Source organism: Dendrobates tinctorius, unplaced genomic scaffold (assembly GCF_039654945.1).
Source record: "Dendrobates tinctorius isolate UK_male_01 unplaced genomic scaffold, ASM3965494v1 ptg000127l, whole genome shotgun sequence".
Taxonomy (NCBI): Eukaryota; Metazoa; Chordata; class Amphibia; order Anura; family Dendrobatidae; genus Dendrobates; species Dendrobates tinctorius.
Genome location: NW_027361795.1, coordinates 3,656,400 through 3,682,001, shown reverse-complemented (window position 1 = coordinate 3,682,001; position 25,602 = coordinate 3,656,400).

Genomic DNA, 25,602 nt, shown 5'->3' with positions numbered 1-25,602 from the left:
GAATGTGTGAGTGAGTGTGTGTGAGTGTGTGTGTGAGTGTGTGTGAGTGTGTGCGTGGTGCGTACGGCATATAGAGTGTGTGTGGTGCGACGGAGTTCCACTGTGGTACCGCACAATAGGTTGGTACCAGCAGAAGTTTCCATATTGAGACACCCATCACTTGGGTGCCCCAATATGGCGGTCAGTGAACTTCCTCTGCTTGGAATTCTGGGATACGGTGACATCAGGACAGAACAGGAAATGAAAACATTACAAGGCAACTATATAAATAGATGTGAGGTAAATGTGCAAAATGCACAAGAATGTGTAAACTTTTCGATCTTTCTGCCAAAAATTCAGATTTTTACAAATTACACTTACTTGAATAATATGTATCTTGTAAATTGAAGTATTCCACACTTCACACATGAGTACATGACAAAGAGTGTAAATCCATAGGCATTCTATCAGACACAGAATTCTTTTCTAAAAAGGACATTTTTAGCAAGCTATGTTAAGAGGTTTCCTTACCTAACGCTTTTCATTGTCCTTTTTGATGCTTAGATTTTTCATGAACAAAAAATGGGAACTTAATCATCATTGACTCTGTCACAGGACACCGGTGGTACCCAGTCTAGTGACCCTGAAAAAAAACAGTGTATAATTTAGAAAAAAATCTGCATCAAATGTAGGATCAGCCTTAAGTGTGAGGATATTTTTTTCTATCACTGTGTTCTCCTCTTGTGTCAATCAGGTAAACTCTTGACTTCTTTTTTTAGCTAAGTCCAAGAAATACTGGGTCACAGCAACCATTTATAGCCGCTCTGGTGCCATAGTTCAGTCACGCATCTTAGGCAGATAACAAGAATGAAATATGCCAGCTCTCTCTTTCTACAAACCTATGCTCTGGATACAGGTTCCTCCTGAATTTTTCTTATTTGAGGCTAGTTTCACACTTGCTTTTTTTTGCAGCGCGTTTTTCCCGCAAAAAAACGCATTAAAAAAACGCATACAAATGCATACAAACGCTGCGTTTTTTTCCAGCATTTTAATGCGCATGCAGGAAAAAAACGCAGCGTTTTTGCGCGTTTGTATGCGTTTTTTGTGCGTTTGCGTTTTTTTACAGATTTTGGAAAAACCCCACAAAAAAGAAAAAACAACCATTCAACAACACACAAGACCAATGGGACTTCATTGTGGGTGTGGTATGTTAATATATATAGACCCTGTCTACAGTATTCTTCACATGTGCTTGATTCTTCTCGTGACCATGGATCTGCGCTGGAAGAGTTTTCACTTCAACTTGGATTTGGACATCGCGATGGCTCAGGCGTATGCAGTTGCTTGCCATGAACAAAGGAAGAGAGAGAGGCAGCGAAGACGGCGGCGTATGTGGATACATCCGATTGTTGAACTCCGGGAGAGCCGTGGGGCATACCACACCCTCTACAGCGAGCTACGTGCAAACCCGGAGAAATTTACTGATTATATCCGGATGTCCCACGAAAGTTTCATGGATTTGCTTGCTCGTGTCCAACAATCCATCCGGAGACAGGACACACAGCTCCGTCGTGCGATTCCTCCTGAGGAACGGCTACTGGTGACATTACGGTATGTTTTAAAAACAAAGGGGTGTGGTCTGATGTTTTTTTTTTTAAATTTAGTATTCAAAACCTTGGGTAATTAGTTTTCGTGAATGTACTAATATTTTTTTTTATAGTTTTTAAAAATAATATACATAAATATTAATTTTACTTCTTTGTCTGTTCACAGATTCCTGGCGACTGGAGAAACCCTATCCTCACTACACTTCCAGTACCGTATTGGAATCTCTACCTTGTCTGGAATTGTTGCTGACACCTGCCGGGCTCTCTGGAATGTTCTTTGCCCAGAATTTATGCCCCTGCCCACCGCTGAAAAGTGGATGGAAATTGCTGACAAATTCTGGACAGTATGCAATTTTCCCAACTGTTTGGGAGCTGTTGATGGGAAACACATACGGATCATCAAACCCCAAAGAACGGGATCTGAGTACTATAATTACAAAAAGTACTTTTCAATAGTACTCATTGCAATTGCGGATGCCGGATGTATGTTTGTAGCAGTGGACATTGGAGCATTTGGCCGTGGTAATGACTCGCAGGCTTTTAAAAACTCAGACATGGGCCGGAGGTTGTATGGCAACCAATTTAATTTCCCTATGCCACGGCCTCTTCCTCACACCGAAGCTCCGCCACTGCCCTTTGTAATGGTTGGCGATGAGGCTTTTCAAATGTGCGGAAACTTACTGAAACCCTACTCCAGCCGGGACTTGGACCACACCAAAAAAATTTTTAATTACAGGCTGACCAGGGCCAGAAGAACTGTCGAGTGTGCTTTTGGGATTCTTGTTTCCAGATGGCGAATTCTGGGCACGGCCATTAATCTTAAACTTGAAACAGTCGATGAAGTGGTGAAGGCCTGTGTGGTTCTACATAACTTTGTGATGGCTAAAGAGCACCCGACCTTTGAACTGGACGATGATGCTCCTAACCCATTGCCTGAATTCACTCAGCACACTCTCAGGTCATCCGTTGAAGTTGGCCAAATGAGGGACAAATTTGCGGCCTACTTTATTTCTGATGTAGGACGGGTGCACTGGCAAGATGAAATGGTGTAATGTTGTTGTTTATGGTAATAAAAATCCTTATTTGATACCATTACTGAGTGCACTATATTTTTTAAACTCCAATTAATTAAAAAACTTCCCATGTATAACTGAATTTTGTTATGTTCACACACCTGGGCAGGTAAATACACATACGAGTTAAAATGCAGCATTGCTAGTCTGCGTGAAATATATTGGAATGAACAAAGCTGCAGGCCATGAATCAGGAAACCATTTTTTTTCAAGAGAAAATTGTGCAACTAGTTTATGATTTTCTCAAAACACAACCCTCAAAACCCAACCCCAATGAAAGTCCATGGGGAATACAAGTCAGCATTGAGTGGATGAATGTAATCTGCTCATGTAATCTGCTCCATTACAAGTTATTACACTAGGCCTTGGAATGACTATACTAGGCCGTGGTATGAGTATAGTAGGCCTTGGGGCTAGTAGTATAGTAATATGTGAAATACCACGGCCTAGTATAGTCATAACAAGGCCTACTCGATTTTGTCCAACTAGTATCTTGTTTCACAAAAAACAAACGGGTGAAACTTGACAAGTTTCAACAGTTTGAAAATAGATTCTAGTTGGTAAAACTAGAGTTATTACACTAGGCCTTGGAATGACTATACTAGGCCGTGGTATTTCAAATATGAGTACAGTAGGCCTTGGGGCTAGTAATATAGTAATATGTGAAATACCACGGCCTAGTATAGTCATACCAAGGCCTACTGTAATAACTCGATTTTTAACAACTAGCATCTTGTTTCACAAAAAACAAAGTGGTGAAACTAGAAAGAAACTTATTTTTTAGACAAGTTTCAACAGTTTGTTTTTCATGAAACCAGATTCTATTTGGTAAAACTAGAGTTATTACACTAGGCCTTGGAATGACTATACTAGGCCGTGGTATTTCAAATATGAGTATAGTAGGCCTTGGGGCTAGTAGTATAGTAATATGTGAAATACCACGGCCTAGTATAGTCATACCAAGGCCTACTGTAATAACTCGATTTTTAACAACTAGCATCTTGTTTCACAAAAAACAAACTGGTGAAACTAGAAAGAAAATTATTTTTTAGACAAGTTTCAACAGTTTGTTTTTCATGAAACCAGATTCTATTTGGTAAAACTAGAGTTATTACACTAGGCCTTGGAATGACTATACTAGGCCGTGGTATTTCAAATATGAGTATAGTAGGCCTTGGGGCTAGTAGTATAGTAATATGTGAAATACCACGGCCTAGTATAGTCATACCAAGGCCTACTGTAATAACTCGATTTTTAACAACTAGCATCTTGTTTCACAAAAAACAAACTGGTGAAACTAGAAAGAAAATTATTTTTTAGACAAGTTTCAACAGTTTGTTTTTCATGAAACCAGATTCTATTTGGTAAAACTAGAGTTATTACACTAGGCCTTGGAATGACTATACTAGTCCATGTTATTTCACATATGACTATACTAGCCCTTGGGTTGGTTTTTAACATGTATTTACCCATTAGTGTGTGTGAGCGGCGCAAACAACATTAATGAAACTTATTAATGGTGAACCACAAATGTAAATTTATTTTTTATCACAAAAAAAAAACTAAAAATTATTTTTTACGGCGTTTGGGGGCAGATGGTTTCAATTTGGGGGTGTGCAGGGAATATGCAACACTTGCAGTTGAAGACGGTGTTTGAGGGGAAGGGGCAACAAAACTTGTGGGGGAAGGTAGTCCAGTTAAGGGAATTAAACTTTGAACACTTGTAGGAGAGGAAATCTGTTCAGGTACATTAGTTGTAATGGCATGTCGCCGTAGGCTTGTGTGCCTGGACCGACTTTGGCCCAATGCCCGCCTTGATTGATTTCGCCTTGAAGTAGGGGCAAATATGGAATGTAGGTCCCCCGTCTGCTGGTATGGCAGCTGCTGCTGAGGTGGCGGCTGCTGCTGCAGAGGTGGCGGCTGCTGCTGAGGTGGCGGCTGCTGCTGAGGTGGCTGCTGCTGCTGAGGTGGTTGCTGCTGCTGCTGAGGTGGCGGCTGCTGCTGAGGTGGCGGCTGCTGCTGAGGTGGCGGCTGCTGCTGAGGTGGCTGCTGCTGCTGAGGTGGCTGCTGCTGCTGAGGTGGCTGCTGCTGCTCTTCGTTGTCAGTGCTCGTCCTTGCAGGAGGACTGGTGGCGGCAGTGATGGCCCAGGTTTGCAGAGTGGTGGTGGCAGGGCTACTACATGTTGTTGTAGCGGCAGGGCTGTTCCATGTTTGCCTAGTGGTGGCTGAGCTCCACGCATGCATGGGATTGGCGGTGGTGCTCCAGACAGGAGCAGCGCTTGCCATGGTGGTGTCGGTGAAGTGACCAGCTGCACTCAGACTTGTGGTGGTGTAACGGTGGGTGTCCTGGCTTTGAATAGAGGTGTCCGTGCAGTGGTATGCAGCACAAGTCGGTAGTGAGGTGAAGCGAGTCAATGGTGGCACAGGTGGAAAGGACACCACTGACTGCTGACCGTACCGATTATGCTGCATAGCCTGCAAGAAAGCATTGTTGCAGGCCTGCAGCACATTCAGCTGTTGATCAGGACTAAGGTGTTCCGCCATGCCCTTTTCAATCTTACTAAAAAAATGGTGTGCTGGTCTGTTGAGGTCGGCCTCCAGACGGTCAAGGCGTTGTTCTACAGAATTGAAGCGGTGTTCAAAGTGGTTAAAACCACGTTCCATGAGTGCAAAACCGCTTTCAACTCTGTCGGACAGTGACTTGAGGCTGGAATTAAATGTCTCGCTCAAATGCATAAACTCGGGCAAGACATTCCTGTCCAAGGCCCTCTGCCGCTGGCGGGTAGTGCCCGCATAACCAGTGGCAGAGACCTGGGACAGGGGAACACCTGATGGCCCAGCTTCCTGGTCACCAGCTGTGTGTGTGGTTGACCTGCAAGGTGCTTCCTGGCTGTCGGATGGCTGGGACGGGTCAGAGGACGTCCGAGGAAGGACCGCTCCAGGGCCAGGTTGCAGGGTGCTGCTCCAGGTGCTGTGGAAGAAAGGAAAATCATTACTACCATGCCTTTACAAGAAGCATCAGCTGTGGATTAGAAAAACACAGATTAATAAAAATAAAAACCCAAAATGTATAATACTTACGATCTTGTGGCAAGGACCGGTCTTAGGAACTGCAACGCGTGATAGTGACGGTATCTAGTTCTGGTCCTTGACGCAGATCCACTGCGAACCTGGCCCTCAGCACGAACATCACTGTTGAAGCGGTCCTTGATCGAACGCCAACGTGTTCGGACTTTGTCCACTGTTGATAAAAAAAACCAGTGCCGTCAAGGACAACAGTCACTGCGGCACAATGTAGCAATACAATACTCAAAGCAGTCACTGTAGACCCCGATGAAACTGTTGGGTTTCCTGCTAGAATACGCCTAGCACGAAACCCAACAGTGCCGTCAAGGACAACAGTCACTGCGGCACAATGTAGCAATACAATACTCAAAGCAGTCACTGTAGACCCCGATGACACTGTTGGGTTTCCTGCTAGAATACGCCTAGCACGAAACCCAACAGTGCCGTCAAGGACAACAGTCACTGCGGCACAATACAGAGCAATACAATACTCAAAGCAGTCACTGTAGACCCCGATGACACTATTGGGTTTCCTGCTAGAATACGCCTAGCACGAAACCCAACAGTGCCGTCAAGGACAACAGTCACTGCGGCACAATGTAGCAATACAATACTCAAAGCAGTCACTGTAGACCCCGATGACACTGTTGGGTTTCCTGCTAGAATACGCCTAGCACGAAACCCAACAGTGCCGTCAAGGACAACAGTCACTGCGGCACAATACAGAGCAATACAATACTCAAAGCAGTCACTGTAGACCCCGATGACACTGTTGGGTTTCCTGCTAGAATACGCCTAGCACGAAACCCAACAGTGCCGTCAAGGACAACAGTCACTGCGGCACAATGTAGCAATTAAATACTCAAAGCAGTCACTGTAGACCCCGATGACACTATTGGGTTTCCTGCTAGAATACGCCTAGCACGAAACCCAACAGTGCCGTCAAGGACAACAGTCACTGCGGCACAATGTAGCAATACAATACTCAAAGCAGTCACTGTAGACCCCGATGACACTGTTGGGTTTCCTGCTAGAATACGCCTAGCACGAAACCCAACAGTGCCGTCAAGGACAACAGTCACTGCGGCACAATACAGAGCAATACAATACTCAAAGCAGTCACTGTAGACCCCGATGACACTGTTGGGTTTCCTGCTAGAATACGCCTAGCACGAAACCCAACAGTGCCGTCAAGGACAACAGTCACTGCGGCACAATGTAGCAATACAATACTCAAAGCAGTCACTGTAGACCCCGATGACACTGTTGGGTTTCCTGCTAGAATACGCCTAGCACGAAACCCAACAGTGCCGTCAAGGACAACAGTCACTGCGGCACAATACAGAGCAGGGAAATACTCACTAAACGCCTTTTTGGAGGATGCTGTGGCGCTGTCCCAGCCATCCATCAACGCTGCGGCCACCTCATTCCATAGCCGCCGGGTCACCACATTGTCCTTGTACAGCCGGTCACGGCTGTCCCACAACGGCGAACGCTCCTGGACCAGGCTGATGAGCTGCTCATTATCCAGGTAGACGTCTTCATCCCGTTGTGGAACCTAGACAAAACACATTCATTAGAATAATCAAATTTAAATTGAATAAAAAGTTACAAAAAAAGAAACAAAAAAAAGAGTAAAAATAGAAGATAAAAAATAAAGAACATTACAAATCATTTGATACTTACATTCCGTATCACCACCGGGACTTGGCTTCGCTGCTCCTGCTCTTCGCCCTCACTAGTGCCGTCCGCAGATGATGATGACGATGTCTTAAGAAAGTTGAAAAAAACGTAAGAGATTTGGAGAAGCAGCAGATATACTTACCAGATGCACGAAAATAATCACCTCACGGTCTGCTTGCGCCAATTCCTGCCGCGATGGGGAATACTCGGATTCTGAAGACATACTGCATGTAAAAATAATAAAAATCATTAGTACATACATAATTTAAAAGGACAGGCATATAATGTAATATACTCACATTCTTCGCTGATATAATGGGTTCTTGGTTGACTGTCTGCTCTTCAATCTGTCAGTGTAGTAGTGGCAGAGTTTTGGCAGGCACCTCCTTTATATAGACTTTTTTTTTTTGACTTTAGAAGATTCTAACTAGGATAAAAAGTGGACACCACCCAAAAAACGCAGCGCTAAAAAATCGCATACCTGCGCATGCCAGTGCGCACGTATGCGCATCCATAGGCTATAATGGCCATTTTTAGCGCAAAACGTGCGCATACGTGCGCATGCGCTTTTTTCCAGGGCCAAAAAATGCAACATGCAGCGTCTGGAAAATACCAACGCACACCCCAAAAAAACGCAGCGCATGAAAATCGCATACATGCGCTTACAAGCGCGCATGTATGCGCACCCATGTTAAATATAGGGGAAAAATCGCATGCACACGTATGCGTTTTTTTCCAGCGCTAAAAAACGCAAATGTGAAACCAGCCTTATATAGCCAATATAACAGCCTTGAAAAATAAGAACAAGACATTATTAACCCCTTAACAGCAAGAGCTTTTTTTGGTTTTGCATTTTCGCTTTTCGTTCCGCTCCTTCCCAGAGCCATAACTTTTTTATTTTTCTATCAATATGGCCATGTGAAGGTTTATTTTTTGCGGGGCGAGTTGTACTTTTGAACAACACCATTGGTTTTCCATGTCATGTATTAGAAAACAGGAAAAAAATCCAAGTAAAAAAAAACACTTGTTTTATGTTTGTTTTCTTACAAGGTTCAGCAAATGCTAAAACTGACCTGCCATTATGATTCTCCAGGTCATTACCAGTTCATAGACACCAAACATGTCTAGGTACTTTTTCATCTAAGTGGTGAAAAAAAAATCCAACTTTGCTACAAAAAAAAATATTGCGCCATTTTCCGATACCCATAGCGTCTCTATTTTTCGTGATCTCAGGTTGGGTGAAGGCTTATTTTTTGTGTACCGGGCTGACATTTTTAATTATACCATTTTGGTGCAGATACAATCTTTTGATCGGCCAGTATTGCATTTTAATACATTGTCACGGTGATCAAAGAAACGTAATTCTGGCGTTTTGCCTTTTTTTCTCACTACACTGTTAATCCTTTTTTCATAGATCTGGCGATTCTGAACGTATGTGTATGTTTGATTTTATATTTATTGTGTTATTTTAAATGGGGCGAAAGGGCGGGAATTTGAACTGTTATATTTTTTTATATATATTTTTAAACACATTTTTTTTCATTTTGGAATGCTTCAATACTCTTCATGGGAGACTAGAAGCTGTCACAACCCAACTCTCCTACATAGAGGCGATGATCAGATCGCCTCTATATAGTAGATTTATTTACTTGCTATGAGCGCCAACCACTGGGTGGCACTCACAGCAAGCTGGCACTGACAATCATAGAGGTCTCCAGGAGACCTCCGGTTGTCATGCCAACACACCGGTGACCCGCGATCACATGACACGGTTCACCGGTGTGCATATTTCCAACGCGATTGCCGGAAGCGCTTGTTAGATGCCACTGTCAGAGTTTGGCAGCGGCATTTAACTGGTAAATAGCCACAGTTGGATCATGATTCCACCCGCGGCTATTGCAGGCACACGTCAGCTTTGATGTGGGCTCAACGCCGGAGCCCACATTAAAGGGTGGGAGTCCGAAATCGGCGTAAATGTATGCCAAATGTCGGAAAAGGGTTAATATTTCCACTACAGAATCAAACTGCCATAAGCATTACCCATAGAACTTTAATGTAAAGTTTTATAGTTATGCAGATGTTTGCAGCTGTTATCCATTGTAATATGCTTAGTCAAAGGGTGCTTTTTGTAAAATAGGACCACCACAATTTTCAATACTAAAGGAGGCATTGTTCTGTTATTAAATTGCTTTAACCCCTTTCCTACAATGGACGTAATATTCCGTCCATGTGACCCTGGACCTAATTCCCATGGACGGAATATTATGTCATAGCGATGAGCGGCGCCCACGTGGTGGGCACCGCTGATCACGGCCGGGTGTCAGCTGATTATCACAGCTGACACCCGGCACAATGTGTCAGGGGCGGTCACGGACCGCCCCCGACACGTTAACCCCTTGCACACCGCGATCAAACACGATCGCGGTGTACCGGGGGTTAAAGGGAAGCATCGACAGGGGGCTCCTTCCGTGCTTCCCTGAGCCCCCCACAGCAGCGCAATGTGCAGCGCTTCTGCGGGGGGCTCCATCCCTGCAAGTCCCCGGATCCAAGATGGTGACGGGGACCTTCGGGGGCCTGCAGGGAGCTGGCTTCCTCAGTGTCTGCAAAGCGCAGGCACGAGGAAGCCTTGTGCAGTGCCTGTGACAGATCGCTGATCTGTCACAGTGATCTGTGATGTGACAGATCAGCGATCTGTCACATGACAGCTATGTCCCCCCTGGGACAATGTAATGTAAGTTAAAAAAAACAAAAGTGTAAAAATAATTTTAAAAAAATCACTAAATAAATTTTTTTAAAAAATTCCCAAATAAATTCATTTTTTGGAAATAAAAAAACAAAAAAACAATAAAAGTACACATATTTGGTATTGCCGCTTCCGTAACGACCCGCCCTATAAAACTGTCCAATTAGTTAACCCCTTTAGTGAACCCCTTAAAAAATAAAAATAAAAAACAAAGCAAAAAATAATGATTTATTATCATACCGACGAACAAAAAAGTGCAATAACGCGCGATCAAAAAGACACATATAAATATCCATGGTACCACTGAAAATGTCATCTTGTCCCGCAAAAAACGAGCCACCACACAGCATCATCAGCAAAAAAATAAAAAAGTTATAGTTCACAGAATAAAGCGATGCAAAAATAATTATTTTTTATATAAAATTGTTTTCATTGCATAAAAGCACCAAAACATAAAAAAGGCCTAAATGAGGTATCGCTGTAACCGTACTGACCTGAAGAATAAAAGCGCTTTATCAATTTTACCGCAGGCGGAACGGTGTAAACGCACCCCCCAAAAGACATTCATGAAATTGTCACCATTGTCACCGTAAATTGTTCCCAAGATCGCTTTGATTTCACCCCCATCCATCAACGTTCCTATGGCACCCATAAGATTCATCAATGTGTGGAAGCTCCCGAGCATCAGGACAACATCTTGAACCGGGCTGTCTTCAGGCACGTCGTGTTTGATTACTGACGCTTTCCAGTAGAGTGGCTGATCGAATGTAACAACTGCAGCGGATCGGTGTTTATCAGCAAGGTTGCACAGATACTCAAGACTAGAGAAGATGCATGAATTGTCTCCGGAATACATGTCAATGATGGGCAGGAAGATTACCGAAGACGACCCCGGATCATCACAGTCTTTATGTAGCATGTGTATCATTCCATTCCAGCTCGGTGCAGGCTGTTTGAAGCGTAAAGACATCTCCCACAATACATCAACACGATGGTCAATGGCGTCGAGAAATGGCAAGGGCTTGAATTTTATGTTTCGGCGAGTGTGTTTTGCGAAACGGTATTCCCTTACATCAACTCTGCTTTGTTCAACTATCTCCAAGTCCGCAGTCTTCCGTCTGAGAACAATGCGACTGACCTTCCTTCCTGGAGTCACAGTAGCTACCATCCTCATGCCGTGGAAAGTCCCCTTCCCATCTAATGTGATGATATTATGATCGACGTTGTTCGCAGCGAACAGCAGTGCCGCATCCAGTCTGTCTATGGTACCACCGAGTACATCCTGGCCAACAGAAGCGGCAACGTTTTCCTCGAATCGCTGAACTTCCGAATATGATGAACAATATCCAATGGCTGACAGACTGTCTACAAGAAATCGAGACCTGAAATGATGATGGAGCTGGACTGCTAACCCAAGCTGCAGTGGGGCTACTACAGCCCTGGGACGTACAGCCTGAACAACTGATTGTCCAATGCTTGCGACCTTCCTGTGAATGTCCTTTACAACGAAGAGGGTTTCAAGCAAGCAAAGCAAACTCAGAGGGAGATAATCTAAGCCAGACTGACATTCAAGCGACGAAGTCTTCGGATATTCATCGGTTGAAGATGGGATCTTAGACTTGATATCGCTCTTGATTAGTTTGGCCGCAGTCTCTATGATGGCTCTCTTCTGGGCTTCTTCATCCATTTCCTGAATACGGAAATAGTTCCTCAGGATTATTCTGGTCTTTTCACGGAACATTACAATGTTAGGCAACACTTCACACTCTGCTATGAATAGCGAATCGCCATACCTCTCCTCCAGCCTATACCTCAGCCATTTATTACTATAGGCAGCACTGTCTCCTTCTACAAAATACTCCGTCATTTTCTTTGCAAGATCTGTGACAGTCAGTTGCTCTTCACCGTTGTCCTCGAGAAATGCACACATTCTCAAAAACGCTTGCTCTTGGTCCATGTTCATTGGCCTCCCTACCTTCCGCGGTTTCTTTGTAGTAGATCCACCACCATGACGCATAGGAATTCCGTAATTTGTCCGAAAGTTAATGTCACATGAACGATGATACAGACAGTCTGCAGCATGTAAGTCCTTCCCAAAGTACGCGATTCTCCCTTGAATGGTGATTGCCCAGTCATCATTACGCTGTTTGCAATGTGACAAGATGGACCTTACAAATCCATCCATTTTAACAAAGCTATAGTCATCGAAATCACTACTAGATTTTGTCTTCACCACTTCATGTCCACAGAACAAACACTGCGTCGTGCTATCATAGGATCCAGTAGACACTCATGTACCTCTCTTGGCAGGTGAATGATGAACGGAAGTACCGTATTTTTCCGACCATAAGACGCACTTTTTTCCCCCAAAATTTTTGGGGAAAGTGGGGGGTGAGTCTTATGGTCGCAATACACGGTCTAACCTGGTGGCTGGTGGCAGCGTGCGGTGCTCTGCAGTGGTGGCAGCGGGCTGTGCTCCGGTGCAGGGGCGGCGGCTCCGCCGGCATTTCTTCGCAGCCCGGAGGCCCCCGCAGTTCCCTTGCTGGCCGCCGCCATGTTGCGGTGGCTTCCGGGAGCATGGACACCGGGAAGATGGCCACCGGTCCGGGGACGGCGCATGCGCAGCTTCAGATCTCGTCCCGAGATCTCGGGGGATGAGATCTCGTTGCCGAGATTTGAATCTCGTCCCCCGAGATCTCGGGACGAGATCTGATCCCGCGCATGTGTAGGGTCGGTGGGGCCGAGCTGGGGGGTGGTCCCTCTTCTTACCGCGCAGAGATAAAAACAGAGACACGATGGAGGCAGATTCTGGGTGCAACAAGTCCAAGTTTATTTCTCACTTGCCGTCCGCCTGACGGCCTCAGAAGCACACCGCACTTCCTTTACCTCACGGCCCTCCGTTTCCAGGGCCGTTTCTTACACACCGCACGTTACACTGGGGGACGTGTATGCACACACCGTCCCCTCTTCACTCGTCGATGCTCCTGACAGGTCCGTCACTGTGGCCGCCTTAGGCCCTTAAACCAACAGCGCTTCCTCTGATCAGTCGTCGTGTCAAATATGGTGTCTCACACCCAGTGCCTCGTCCCTTCTGCGGTTCTTCCTGTCAGGACCATCCCCCTGACGTTCTCTCTCCTCAGTCCCCCTGGTTAAGATTCTCCTCACAGCGCACAGACTGTCGCAGTCCTCCTGTCACTGGAGCTCCCCCTGGGGACTGGAACCTTCTGGAACCCTCCCTCAGTATTTATAGCTCTCCCGGTCCCCTGTCACTGTAACCCCGCCCCCCATGACCAACGGTTTCTAAAGCCCTAAGCTATTGTCAAGTCCTTTGCTCTCACTCCTCCCTGCCATCTAATGGTCAATCCAAGGTACTGCACGTCCACTACACTTTCCTAGCTGTTTCCCCACTGTAATAACTGACACCTACCTACACTGTGCAAACCTTTCCTTCTTCACGCTGACTAGTCCATCCGTCCGTCAGGTCACCTTCCCTACACATGCGCCGTCCCCGGACCGGCGGCCATCTTTCCGGCGTCCATGCTCCCGGAGGCCACCACAACATGGCGGCGGCCAGCAAGGGAACTGCGGGGGCCTCTGGGCTGCGAAGAAATGCCGGTGGAGCCGCGGCCCCGGCACCGGAGCACAGCCCGCTGCCATCACCGCACCGCAGAGCGCCGCCTGCTGCCACCACCGCAGAGCCCACCTGCCCCAGCCCCAGCACTGCTGCCCAAGCACAGCTGCCCCTGCCTCAGCACAGCTGCCACCACCGCAGAGCCCACCTGCCCCTGCCTCAGCACTGCTGCCCCTGCCCCAGCACAGCTGCCCCTGCCCCAGCACAGCTGCCACCACCGCAGAGCCCACCTGCCCCAGCACAGCTGCCCCTGCCTCAGCACTGCTGCCCCAGCCCCAGCACAGCTGCCCCTGCCCCAGCACAGCTGCCACCACCGCAGAGCCCACCTGCCCCAGCACAGCTGCCCCTGCCTCAGCACTGCTGCCCCTGCCCCAGCACAGCTGCCCCTGCCTCAGCACAGCTGCCCCAGCCCCAGCACTGCTGCCCCTGCCCCAGCACAGCTGCCCCTGCCTCAGCACAGCTGCCCCAGCCCCAGCACAGCTGCTCCTACTCCAGCGCAGCTGCCCCAGCACAACCAACCTGCCCCAGCACAGAGCCGCCACCGCACGAGCCTGGACCACTGAATGACCCCTGTGACTACTTCTCCACTAGTGCTGGATCCCTTCCCAGGTAAGCTGAATTCGGACTATAAGACGGACCCCCATTTGACACATTATTTTTTTCTCGCGATTTTCCTAGTGAAAATTGGGGTGCGTCTTATGGTCCGGTGCGTCTTATAGTCCGAAAAATACGGTAGCTTTCTTATGCAAGTCTATTTGCTTCTTGTTTATGTAGTTCATACGACATCTCTTGTGCACCACTGCTCCAGCAGCTACCACAGTGCTAACGCCCCTCTCAATACTGGCTTTATTGATCCCTTCAGCTCCTTTCGCACCAATCACCACTGTTTCTCCGTCATCTTCTACTTCATGGCTGCATAAAGGGCAAGTTTCTTGACTTTCCATCATTCTCAGCTCTGTAAAAGAAGATAAATAAGTCACTAAATAATAAATATAATAATAGTAGTAATTGTAAAAGAAATATGATAGACACTGAAAGGCGAGTCGCATTTAACATTTTACAGCTTTGGCGGCCATATTCTTTGACGTCACATTTGGACCCTTTGTGGTAACCCTATCTTGGTAAACTTTTAGTATGTTTTTCCCTACATGTAATACTACCAAAAAACCCAATAAAACTCTTTCTTGGAATTTGTTCAGGGTAAAGGATTTTTTTTTTCATATTTTGACTGGACTACATTTAGTTAGAAATTTTAAAGAAGGACTAATTTAGAGTGGCATTAGTTGTAGCTGTATAAATAAGTTTAAAGTGAACCAGGCATTGTCAGGTTGGCGCTGTTACATCGATTAAAATGATACCAGGGTTGGAGAAATCCGTCTTGTTTTCTTTTTTTAATCTGTGTTTGAATTTTTAAGTTAATAAGATGCTTCATGCCAGACAAAGAGAAGATTCTGATACTGGGCTCCCCCTGCAGTCTGTGTCAGAGGGTGGTCTGTGTCAGCACAGCAATAAATTGTGTTTTTTACAGCTTTAAAGAAGGATGATAACACCATAGAAATGATAAGAATAATACACCTCACTTACCACAACTATCTGCAAGGAAAACTGTTGTACATAGCAACCAATCGCAGCACAGCTTTCATCTTTTAAACAGCTCTGGTGAAATGAAAGATGCTCAGTGATTGGTTGCTATGGGCAACACAGGCAGTGTAACCTGTTGTGGTTAAGAAGATGTGCCTATGAAATATATATATATATTAGATATTTATTATATATACATTAGATATTATATATATATATTAGGTATTTATTATACTGGGCTTTGCGTGTGGAGTGAGTGTGGCTATGCGGAGTGGGCAGGGTTATGTGGAGTGGGAGTGGCTCGATACATACACACATACATACACTCAGCATTATAAATAGATTGTAGAGAATCCTTTGCAGACAATGACTGCCTGATATCTGGAAGCCATAGATATCACCGAATGCTGGGTTTCCTCATTTGTGTTGTATTACCAGGCCTTAACTGCAACTAACTTCAGTTGTTGCTTGTTTGTGGGTCTGTTTGCCTTAATTTTTTCCTTCTTTTTTTCAGCATAATGATGTTCTGTTACTTTCCTACTGAGAACTTCTTTGACCACATGTTATTGGTTCACAGCAACAGCTTCTTAATGCAAATGCAACACCTGGAATCAGCTCCAGACCTTTTACCTGCTTGATTGATGATGGATTAACGAGGGAATAGTCCATGCAGCCCATTAAAGAGCCTTTGATATTTATTGTCTAATTACTTTTGGCCTCTTTAAAAAGGGGCATCTACATATTAAACAGCTGTAATTCCAGAACCCTTACTCCAAATAATATGGGAATACCCTCAAATTAAAGCTGAGTGTCTTGACTTTAAGTCCATATTGATTATATTACTGTATCTTGAATATGTTTTGTTAAACAGCTACTTGTGTCACAGTACAAATATTTCTGGACATACTGTAACTGTAATAGTTAGGGATGAGCGAAACGGGTCGAAAAATTTCAAAAGTCGCCGACTTTTGGCAAAGTCGGGTTTCATGAAACGAAACCCGACCCTAGGATGAGGTCGGCCACAAGGTCGGGGACTTACGCGCCAAAGTCGCGTTTCAAAAGTTTGTTTTGCGCTCTTTTTCAGCCAATCAGGATCCACGGACACTGTGGGCAACGTGATGACATAGGCACGGGTCACCACCATCTTTCAGAAGGGCATGCAAGTGATTGGCTTGCTTTGGTGGGCGTCACAGGGGGTATAAAAGGGCGTGCACGCCGACCGCCATCTTACTTCTGCCGATCTCAGTATAGGGAGAGGTTGCTGCTGATTCTGTAGGGAGAGCGTTAGGCAGGGAAGAAGACAAAAAAACTGCTTCTGCTGCTAGCGATTTGGCCTGCACAACACACCAGTCACTGTGTGTGCAGTGCAAGGGGAGGCTATATTGTGGTGTATCAGTGGTGTTGGTTGTTGGGCTGCCTTTTAAGGCTTCCTGACAGGCTGGCATTGCTGTTTACCCACTGCTCTGCAAACTGCTTTTTTAAAAGCAATCCAATCTCCCTTATCCTCTAGTCACTTTTATCACAGCTGTGCCATCGAGCCTGTGACATAGCGCTCAGATATCAGTGGGCCTCACACAATCCAAAAGTGTCCAGTGTCCACAAGTGTCTGCAGAAATTCAAAATCTCCCTTATCCTCTAGTCACTTTTGTCACAGCTGTGCCATCGAGCCTGTGACATAGCGCTCAGATATCAGTGGGCCTCACACAATCCAAAAGTGTCCAGTGTCCACAAGTGTCTGCAGAAATTCAAAATCTCCCTTATCCTCTCGTCACTTTTGTCACAGCTGTGCCATCGAGCCTGTGACATAGCGCTCAGATATCAGTGGGCCTCGCACAATCCAAAAGTGTCCAGTGTCCACAAGTGTCTGCTGAAATTCAAAATCTCACTTATCCTCTAGTCACTTTGGTCACAGCTGTGCCATCGAGCCTGTCACATAGCGCTCAGATATTCATTGGGCCTCACACAATCCAAAAGTGTCCAGTGTCCACAAGTGTCTGCTGAAATTCAAAATCTCACTTATCCTCTAGTCACTTTGGTCACAGCTGTGCCATCGAGCCTGTCACATAGCGCTCAGATATTCAGTGGGCCTCACACAATCCAAAAGTGTCCAGTGTCCACAAGTGTCTGCTGAAATTCAAAATCTCACTTATCCTCTAGTCACTTTGGTCACAGCTGTGCCATCGAGCCTGTCACATAGCGCTCAGATATTCATTGGGCCTCACACAATCCAAAGGTGTCCAGTGTCCACAAGTGTCTGCTGAAATTCAAAATCTCACTTATCCTCTAGTCACTTTGGTCACAGCTGTGCCATCGAGACTGTCACATAGCGCTCAGATATTCATTGGGCCTCACACAATCCAAAAGTGTCCAGTGTCCACAAGTGTCTGCTGAAATTCAAAATCTCACTTATCCTCTAGTCACTTTGGTCACAGCTGTGCCATCGAGCCTGTCACATAGCGCTCAGATATTCAGTGGGCCTCACACAATCCAAAAGTGTCCAGTGTCCACAAGTGTCTGCTGAAATTCAAAATCTCACTTAACCACTAGTCACTTTGGTCACAGCTGTGCCATCGAGCCTGTCACATAGCGCTCAGATATTCAGTGGGCCTCACACAATCCAAAAGTGTCCAGTGTCCACAAGTGTCTGCTGAAATTCAAAATCTCACTTATCCTCTAGTCACTTTGGTCACAGCTGTGCCATCGAGCCTGTCACATAGCGCTCAGATATTCATTGGGCCTCACACAATCCAAAGGTGTCCAGTGTCCACAAGTGTCTGCTGAAATTCAAAATCTCACTTATCCTCTAGTCACTTTGGTCACAGCTGTGCCATCGAGACTGTCACATAGCGCTCAGATATTCATTGGGCCTCACACAATCCAAAAGTGTCCAGTGTCCACAAGTGTCTGCTGAAATTCAAAATCTCACTTATCCTCTAGTCACTTTGGTCACAGCTGTGCCATCGAGCCTGTCACATAGCGCTCAGATATTCAGTGGGCCTCACACAATCCAAAAGTGTCCAGTGTCCACAAGTGTCTGCTGAAATTCAAAATCTCACTTATCCTCTAGTCACTTTGGTCACAGCTGTGCCATCGAGCCTGTCACATAGCGCTCAGATATTCAGTGGGCCTCACACAATCCAAAAGTGTCCAGTGTCCACAAGTGTCTGCTGAAATTCAAAATCTCACTTATCCTCTAGTCACTTTGGTCACAGCTGTGCCATCGAGCCTGTCACATAGCGCTCAGATATTCATTGGGCCTCACACAATCCAAAAGTGTCCAGTGTCCACAAGTGTCTGCTGAAATTCAAAATCTCACTTATCCTCTAGTCACTTTGGTCACAGTGGTGCCATCGAGCCTGTCACATAGCGCTCAGATATTCAGTGGGCCTCACACAATCCAAAAGTGTCCAGTGTCCACAAGTGTTTGCTGAAATTCAAAATCTCACTTATCCTCTAGTCACTTTGGTCACAGCTGTGCCATCGAGCCTGTCACATAGCGCTCAGATATTCATTGGGCCTCACACAATCCAAAGGTGTCCAGTGTCCACAAGTGTCTGCTGAAATTCAAAATCTCACTTATCCTCTAGTCACTTTGGTCACAGCTGTGCCATCGAGCCTGTCACATAGCGCTCAGATATTCATTGGGCCTCACACAATCCAAAAGTGTCCAGTGTCCACAAGTGTCTGCTGAAATTCAAAATCTCACTTATCCTCTAGTCACTTTGGTCACAGCTGTGCCATCGAGCCTGTCACATAGCGCTCAGATATTCATTGGGCCTCACACAATCCAAAAGTGTCCAGTGTCCACAAGTGTCTGCTGAAATTCAAAATCTCACTTATCCTCTAGTCACTTTGGTCACAGCTGTGCCATCGAGCCTGTCACATAGCGCTCAGATATTCAGTGGGCCTCACACAATCCAAAAGTGTCCAGTGTCCACAAGTGTCTGCTGAAATTCAAAATCTCACTTATCCTCTAGTCACTTTGGTCACAGCTGTGCCATCGAGCCTGTCGCATAGCGCTCAGATATTCATTGGGCCTCACACAATCCAAAAGTGTCCAGTGTCCACAAGTGTCTGCTGAAATTCAAAATCTCACTTATCCTCTAGTCACTTTGGTCACAGCTGTGCCATCGAGCCTGTCACGTAGCGCTCAGATATTCATTGGGCCTCACACAATCAAAAAGTGTCCAGTGTCCACTAGTGTGAGCAGAAATTCAAAATCTCCCCTGTCCTATAGACACCTTGTACCTTGTTTTACATTACTATATAGTTTGTTGGATTTTGTCTACATTTTTACCAAAAATGAGGAAGGCTGGTGGAAGAGGCCGTGGAATTGGGCGGGGGTTGGCAGCTGGTAATGATGGTGTTGGTGGTGGATCTGATGGTAGTGGCAAGAGCAAAATAGGACCGAATGCAGGAGGTGTTGAGCCTGCATCATCGTCTGGCTCCATAAGGCTTCGAAGGCTTAGTTTTCTAGGAGTTGGCAAACCGCTTTTAAAGGCAGAGCATCAGGAAAAAGTTTTGTCTTACATTGCTGACTCAGCCTCCAGCTCTATCGCCTCCTCTTCTTCAGTTGTAAAAAGTAAAAGCACTGAGTCGTCATTGGAGGCTCATGTTCATGAACCACACCTTTCCTTGTGTCCTTCACCCCAACCAAGATTGAAGGATGACGCAGGCCATACTACTGATTACTCCATGGAGCTGTTTTCACATACCATGCCTGGATTATCAAGTGAAATGTTGAATTACCCAGGCCAAGATGAATCTGACATGGAGTGCACTGATGCACAGCCGCTGATGGATGATTCTGCTGGTACATTCACTCAGAGCACTACATTGTCCTCGCAGTGTACAGAGCCAGATTCTGACCCTGATGAGACTCAGGTGCCCCTTCCCGCACACTATACCACCATACACGGTGACACAGAGGAAGGTGCACATGACATTGAAGAGGAGGTGGTGGATGACCCAGTTGTTGACCCAGATTGGCATCCATTGGGGGAAGAGGGTGCTGCTTCCAATAGCTCAGATGAGGAGCATCCACAGCAGACATTGACATCGCAAAAGCTGTTATCCGGCAGGCCCGGAGCACTCCAAAGACAGGTTCCAAAAATCAAAAGAGTTGCTGGACAGCTTGTCCAGAGGGTCAAAACATCACAGCGTGCTAGGCCGCAAAATGTCTGCCAAAGTAGGAAGAGTGCAGTGTGGCACTTTTTTGAACAAAATCCTCATGATCAGGCCAAGGTTATCTGTAAGAAGTGCGCAAAGACCTTTAGCCGAGGGAAAAATCTGAAAAATTTGAATACCAGTTGCATGCTTAGACATTTAACCAGCATGCACTTGCAAGCGTGGACACAACACCAAACCTCAAGTGCCACATGTGCAACTGATCACAACGAAGGTAGTCAGCAACGCTACATTGTTTCCCCCACTGTAAGCCCACCGGTTAGCACAGCAGCAAATGTTGAGGTGTCGTTGCAAGGCCACAGCAGTCAGGGAATCCCACTGTTATATCAACGAAAGACTGATTCTAGGCCATCAGAAAGAACACCAACTCCATCACCATCATCAACCCTCTCTCAGTCCGCCCTGTCCACCGCTACTTCCACCATATGCAGCTCTCAAGTCCAGCTCACCCTCCCAGACACTATGAGTAGGTCAAGAAAGTACTCAGTCTCTCATCCGCGTACACTGGGTTTGAACGCCCACATTGCCAAACTAATCTCGTTTGAGATGATGCCCTTTCGGTTGGTGGAAAGCGCAGCTTTCCGCGAACTCATGGCCTATGCAGTACCACGCTATGACCTACCCAGTCACCACTTCTTCTCTCGCAAAGCCATCCCAGCCCTCCACCATCATGTGAAAGACCGCATTGTCCATGCACTCAAGCAGTCAGTGAGCGGAAAGGTGCACCTCACAACTGATGCATGGTCCAGTCGGCATGGCCAGGGCCGTTACGTGTCCATCACTGCGCACTGGGTTAATGTGGTGGATGCAGGGTCCACAGGGGACAGCGGTGGTGGGACAGTGCTGCCTAGCCCACGGTATAGGAAACAGTTGGCTGTAGGCGTTCGACCCTCCTCCTCCTCCTCCAGAAGCGAAAGCTCGTCCACAGAGCGCAGTCGTACGAGCACTCCATCTGCAGCTGCCACTGTTGCACATGATGTGTCCCCCTATCGAGCAGCTAGTGGAAAGCGTCAGCAGGCTGTGTTGCAGATGATGTGTTTGGGCGACAGACACACCGCCGAGGTGCTGGCTGAGTACTTTCAGCGACAAACTGAGTCATGGCTGGGCAGTGTACATCTTGAGGCAGGCAAGGTAGTTAGTGATAACGGGCGTAATTTTGTGGCAGCCATAGCCCTTTCAAAACTCAGCCACATACCTTGCTTGGCTCACACCTTGAACCTGGTGGTGCAGTGCTTCCTCAAAAATTATCCGGAGTTAACAGCCCTGCTCCAGAAGGTGCGAAGACTGTGCGCGCACATCCGCCGGTCGCCTGTACACTCCGTTCGTATGCAGAAGCTGCAGCGATTGCTCCACCTTCCCAACCACCGCCTCATTATCGACATTGCAACAAGGTGGAACTCCACCCTGCACATGGTGGAGCGGCTGTGCGAGCAGAGGCAGGCCATAATGCATTTGTGGGAGGATACACGGCCAGGCACTTTGAGAGCAGACATGGAGTTGACCGGTGTGCAGTGGTCGAAGCTGAAAGACCTCTGTAAAGTCCTTCAGTGTTTTGAGGAATGCACACGGCTGGTAAGTGCAGACGACGCCATCCTAAGCATGAGCATCCCACTTATGCGTCTGCTCATGCAAACTTTGACGCACCTTAAGGAGCAGGCTTCTGCAGCCAATGTTGATGAGGAGGAAGAGGAGGAGGGAATCCTTGATGACATTCAGCCATTGTCTGCTCAGGGACCTCTCCTGGACGAGGTGGAGGAAGAAGAGGAGGAGGAGGAGGAGGATGATGGGGATGATTACTTAGGGGAGGAGGATGCATCTCGTGGGGCAAGTGAAAATGTTGGCGTGGCAAGGTCTGGTACAGGGTTTGTGCGTGACTGGAGGGATGTGGATTTGCCAGAAAGTGCTCCTCCAACCAGCACTCGCAGTGCATCATTGACACCGGGAACATTGGCCCACATGTCAGATTATGCCTTGCAGATCCTAAAAAGGGACCCCCGCATTGCCAAAATGATGAACGATGACGACTACTGGTTGGCCAGCATCCTGGATCCACGCTATAAAGGCAAATTACAAAACATCATGCCACAGGAGAACCTTGACCTAATATTGGCTAATAAACAAGCAACTCTGGTAAATCGGTTGCTTGAGGCATTCCCAGCACACAGCAGCGGTGATGGTTCTCACACGAGCCGTACGGGCCGGGGGCAGCTTGGCAGAGGTGTTCGTGGTGCACACAGCAGAAGTGGGGTTGGAGATAGGGGTTTCATGACAATGTTGTGGATTGATTTTTCAAGTACCGCTCACACAACTGGTAATACTGCATCGATGGAAAGTGACAGGAGACAGCAGTTGTCAACTATGGTTACAAACTACTTTTCCTCCCATATCGATGTTCTCCCACACAGGTCATTCCCCTTTGATTATTGGACCGCTAAACTGGACACCTGGCCTGAATTGGCACAATATGCCTTACAGGAGCTCGCTTGCCCAGCTGCAAGTGTGCTATCGGAAAGAGTCTTCAGTGCAGCTGGATCAATCCTGACAGAAAAAAGGACCCGTCTGTCAACCCAATATGTGGATGATCTAACCTTCATTAAAATGAACCATGCATGGGTTTCCAAGGATTTTGTCCCACCTTCCCCTGATGACACAGGGTGACAGAAAAATGGCTTGCTTTGGTCCACCTCTTCCTGGGACTTGACCTATTTCACCTTTTGCATCAGCTGAATGTCCAACATCAACATATGCCACTTTCTAAAACTCCCTAACTGTGCCTGCCTCCCCCCCATGGCCGGGGTCACCACCTAGCGCTCGACCGTGCGAGTGCCGTTGCCCTGGACAGGTGGGTAGGCTGACTCTTGGGCGCGGGCACTGGCACAGGGTCCCTCATAGTGTAATCAAGTGTCTCTGACGGTGGTGGTGCACACCCGCCGTCTGACACACCGCCATACTATGAGGGGCCCAGTGCCAGTACCGACGCCCACGAGTGGGCCCCCCTTGCTTGGGCAGGGCCCCAGCATTTGCAATCTTTACCTCTCCCTGCTCCTCCGCTGTGTAGTCTGGGCCGTCAAATCCATACTGGGCCTAACACCGTCTGAGCCTGCCTCCTGATGTAGAGACATATATTTTGAATGTGTACGCTATCCATACATGTTATCTGGGGATACGGAACCCTTTCTCACCTTTGTGCAATCACGTGCAATCCATACTGGGCCTGACACCGTCTGAGCCTGCCTCCTGATGTATAGACATATATTTTGAATGTGTACGCTATCCATACATGTTATCTGGGGATACGGAACCCTTTCTCACCTTTGTGCAATCACGTGCAATCCATACTGGGCCTAACACCGTCTGAGCCTGCCTCCTGATGTATAGACATATATTTTGAATGTGTACGCTATCCATACATGTTATCTGGGGATACGGAACACTTTCTCACCTTTGTGCAATCACGTGCAATCCATACTGGGCCTGACACCGTCTGAGCCTGCCTCCTGATGTATAGACATATATTTTGAATGTGTACGCTATCCATACATGTTATCTGGGGATACGGAACCCTTTCTCACCTTTGTGCAATCACATGTAATCCATACTGGGCCTAACACCGTCTGAGCCTGCCTCCTGATGTATAGACATATATTTTGAATGTGTACGCTATCCATACATGTTATCTGGGGATACGGTACCCTTTCTCACCTTTGTGCAATCACGTGCAATCCATACTGGGCCTAACACCGTCTGAGCCTGCCTCCTGATGTATAGACATATATTTTGAATGTGTACGCTATCCATACATGTTATCTGGGGATACGGAACCCTTTCTCACCTTTGTGCAATCACGTGCAATCCATACTGCGCCTGACACCGTCTGAGCCTGCCTCCTGATGTATAGACATATATTTTGAATGTGTACGCTATCCATACATGTTATCTGGGGATACGGAACCCTTTCTCACCTTTGTGCAATCACGTGCAATCCATACTGGGCCTGACACCGTCTGAGCCTGCCTCCTGATGTATAGACATATATTTTGAATGTGTATGCTATCCATACATGTTATCTGGGGATACGGTACCCTTTCTCACCTTTGTGCAATCACGTGCAATCCATACTGGGCCTGACACCGTCTGAGCCTGCCTCCTGATGTATAGACATATATTTTGAATGTGTACGCTATCCATACATGTTATCTGGGGATACGGAACCCTTTCTCACCTTTGTGCAATCACGTGCAATCCATACTGCACCTGACACCGTCTGAGCCTGCCTCCTGATGTATAGACATATATTTTGAATGTGTACGCTATCCATACATGTTATCTGGGGATACGGAACCCTTTCTCACCTTTTTGCAATCACGTGCAATCCATACTGGGCCTGACACCGTCTGAGCCTGCCTCCTGATGTATAGACATATATTTTGAATGTGTACGCTATCCATACATGTTATCTGGGGATACGGTACCCTTTCTCACCTTTGTGCAATCACGTGCAATCCATACTGGGCCTGACACCGTCTGAGCCTGCCTCCTGATGTATAGACATATATTTTGAATGTGTACACTATGCTATCCATACATGTTATCCGGGGATACGGTATCCTTTCTAACCTTTGTGCAATCACGTGCAATCCATACTGGGCCTAACACCGTCTGAGCCTGCCTCCTGATGTATAGACATATATTTTGAATGTGTACGCTATCCATACATGTTATCTGGGGATACGGAACCCTTTCTCACCTTTGTGCAATCACGTGCAATCCATACTGGGCCTGACACCGTCTGAGCCTGCCTCCTGATGTATAGACATATATTTTGAATGTGTACGCTATCCATACATGTTATCTGGGGATACGGAACCCTTTCTCACCTTTGTGCAATCACGTGCAATCCATACTGGGCCTGACACCGTCTGAGCCTGCCTCCTGATGTATAGACATATATTTTGAATGTGTACGCTATCCATACATGTTATCTGGGGATACGGTACCCTTTCTAACCTTTGTGCAATCACGTGCAATCCCTACTGGGCCTAACACCGTCTG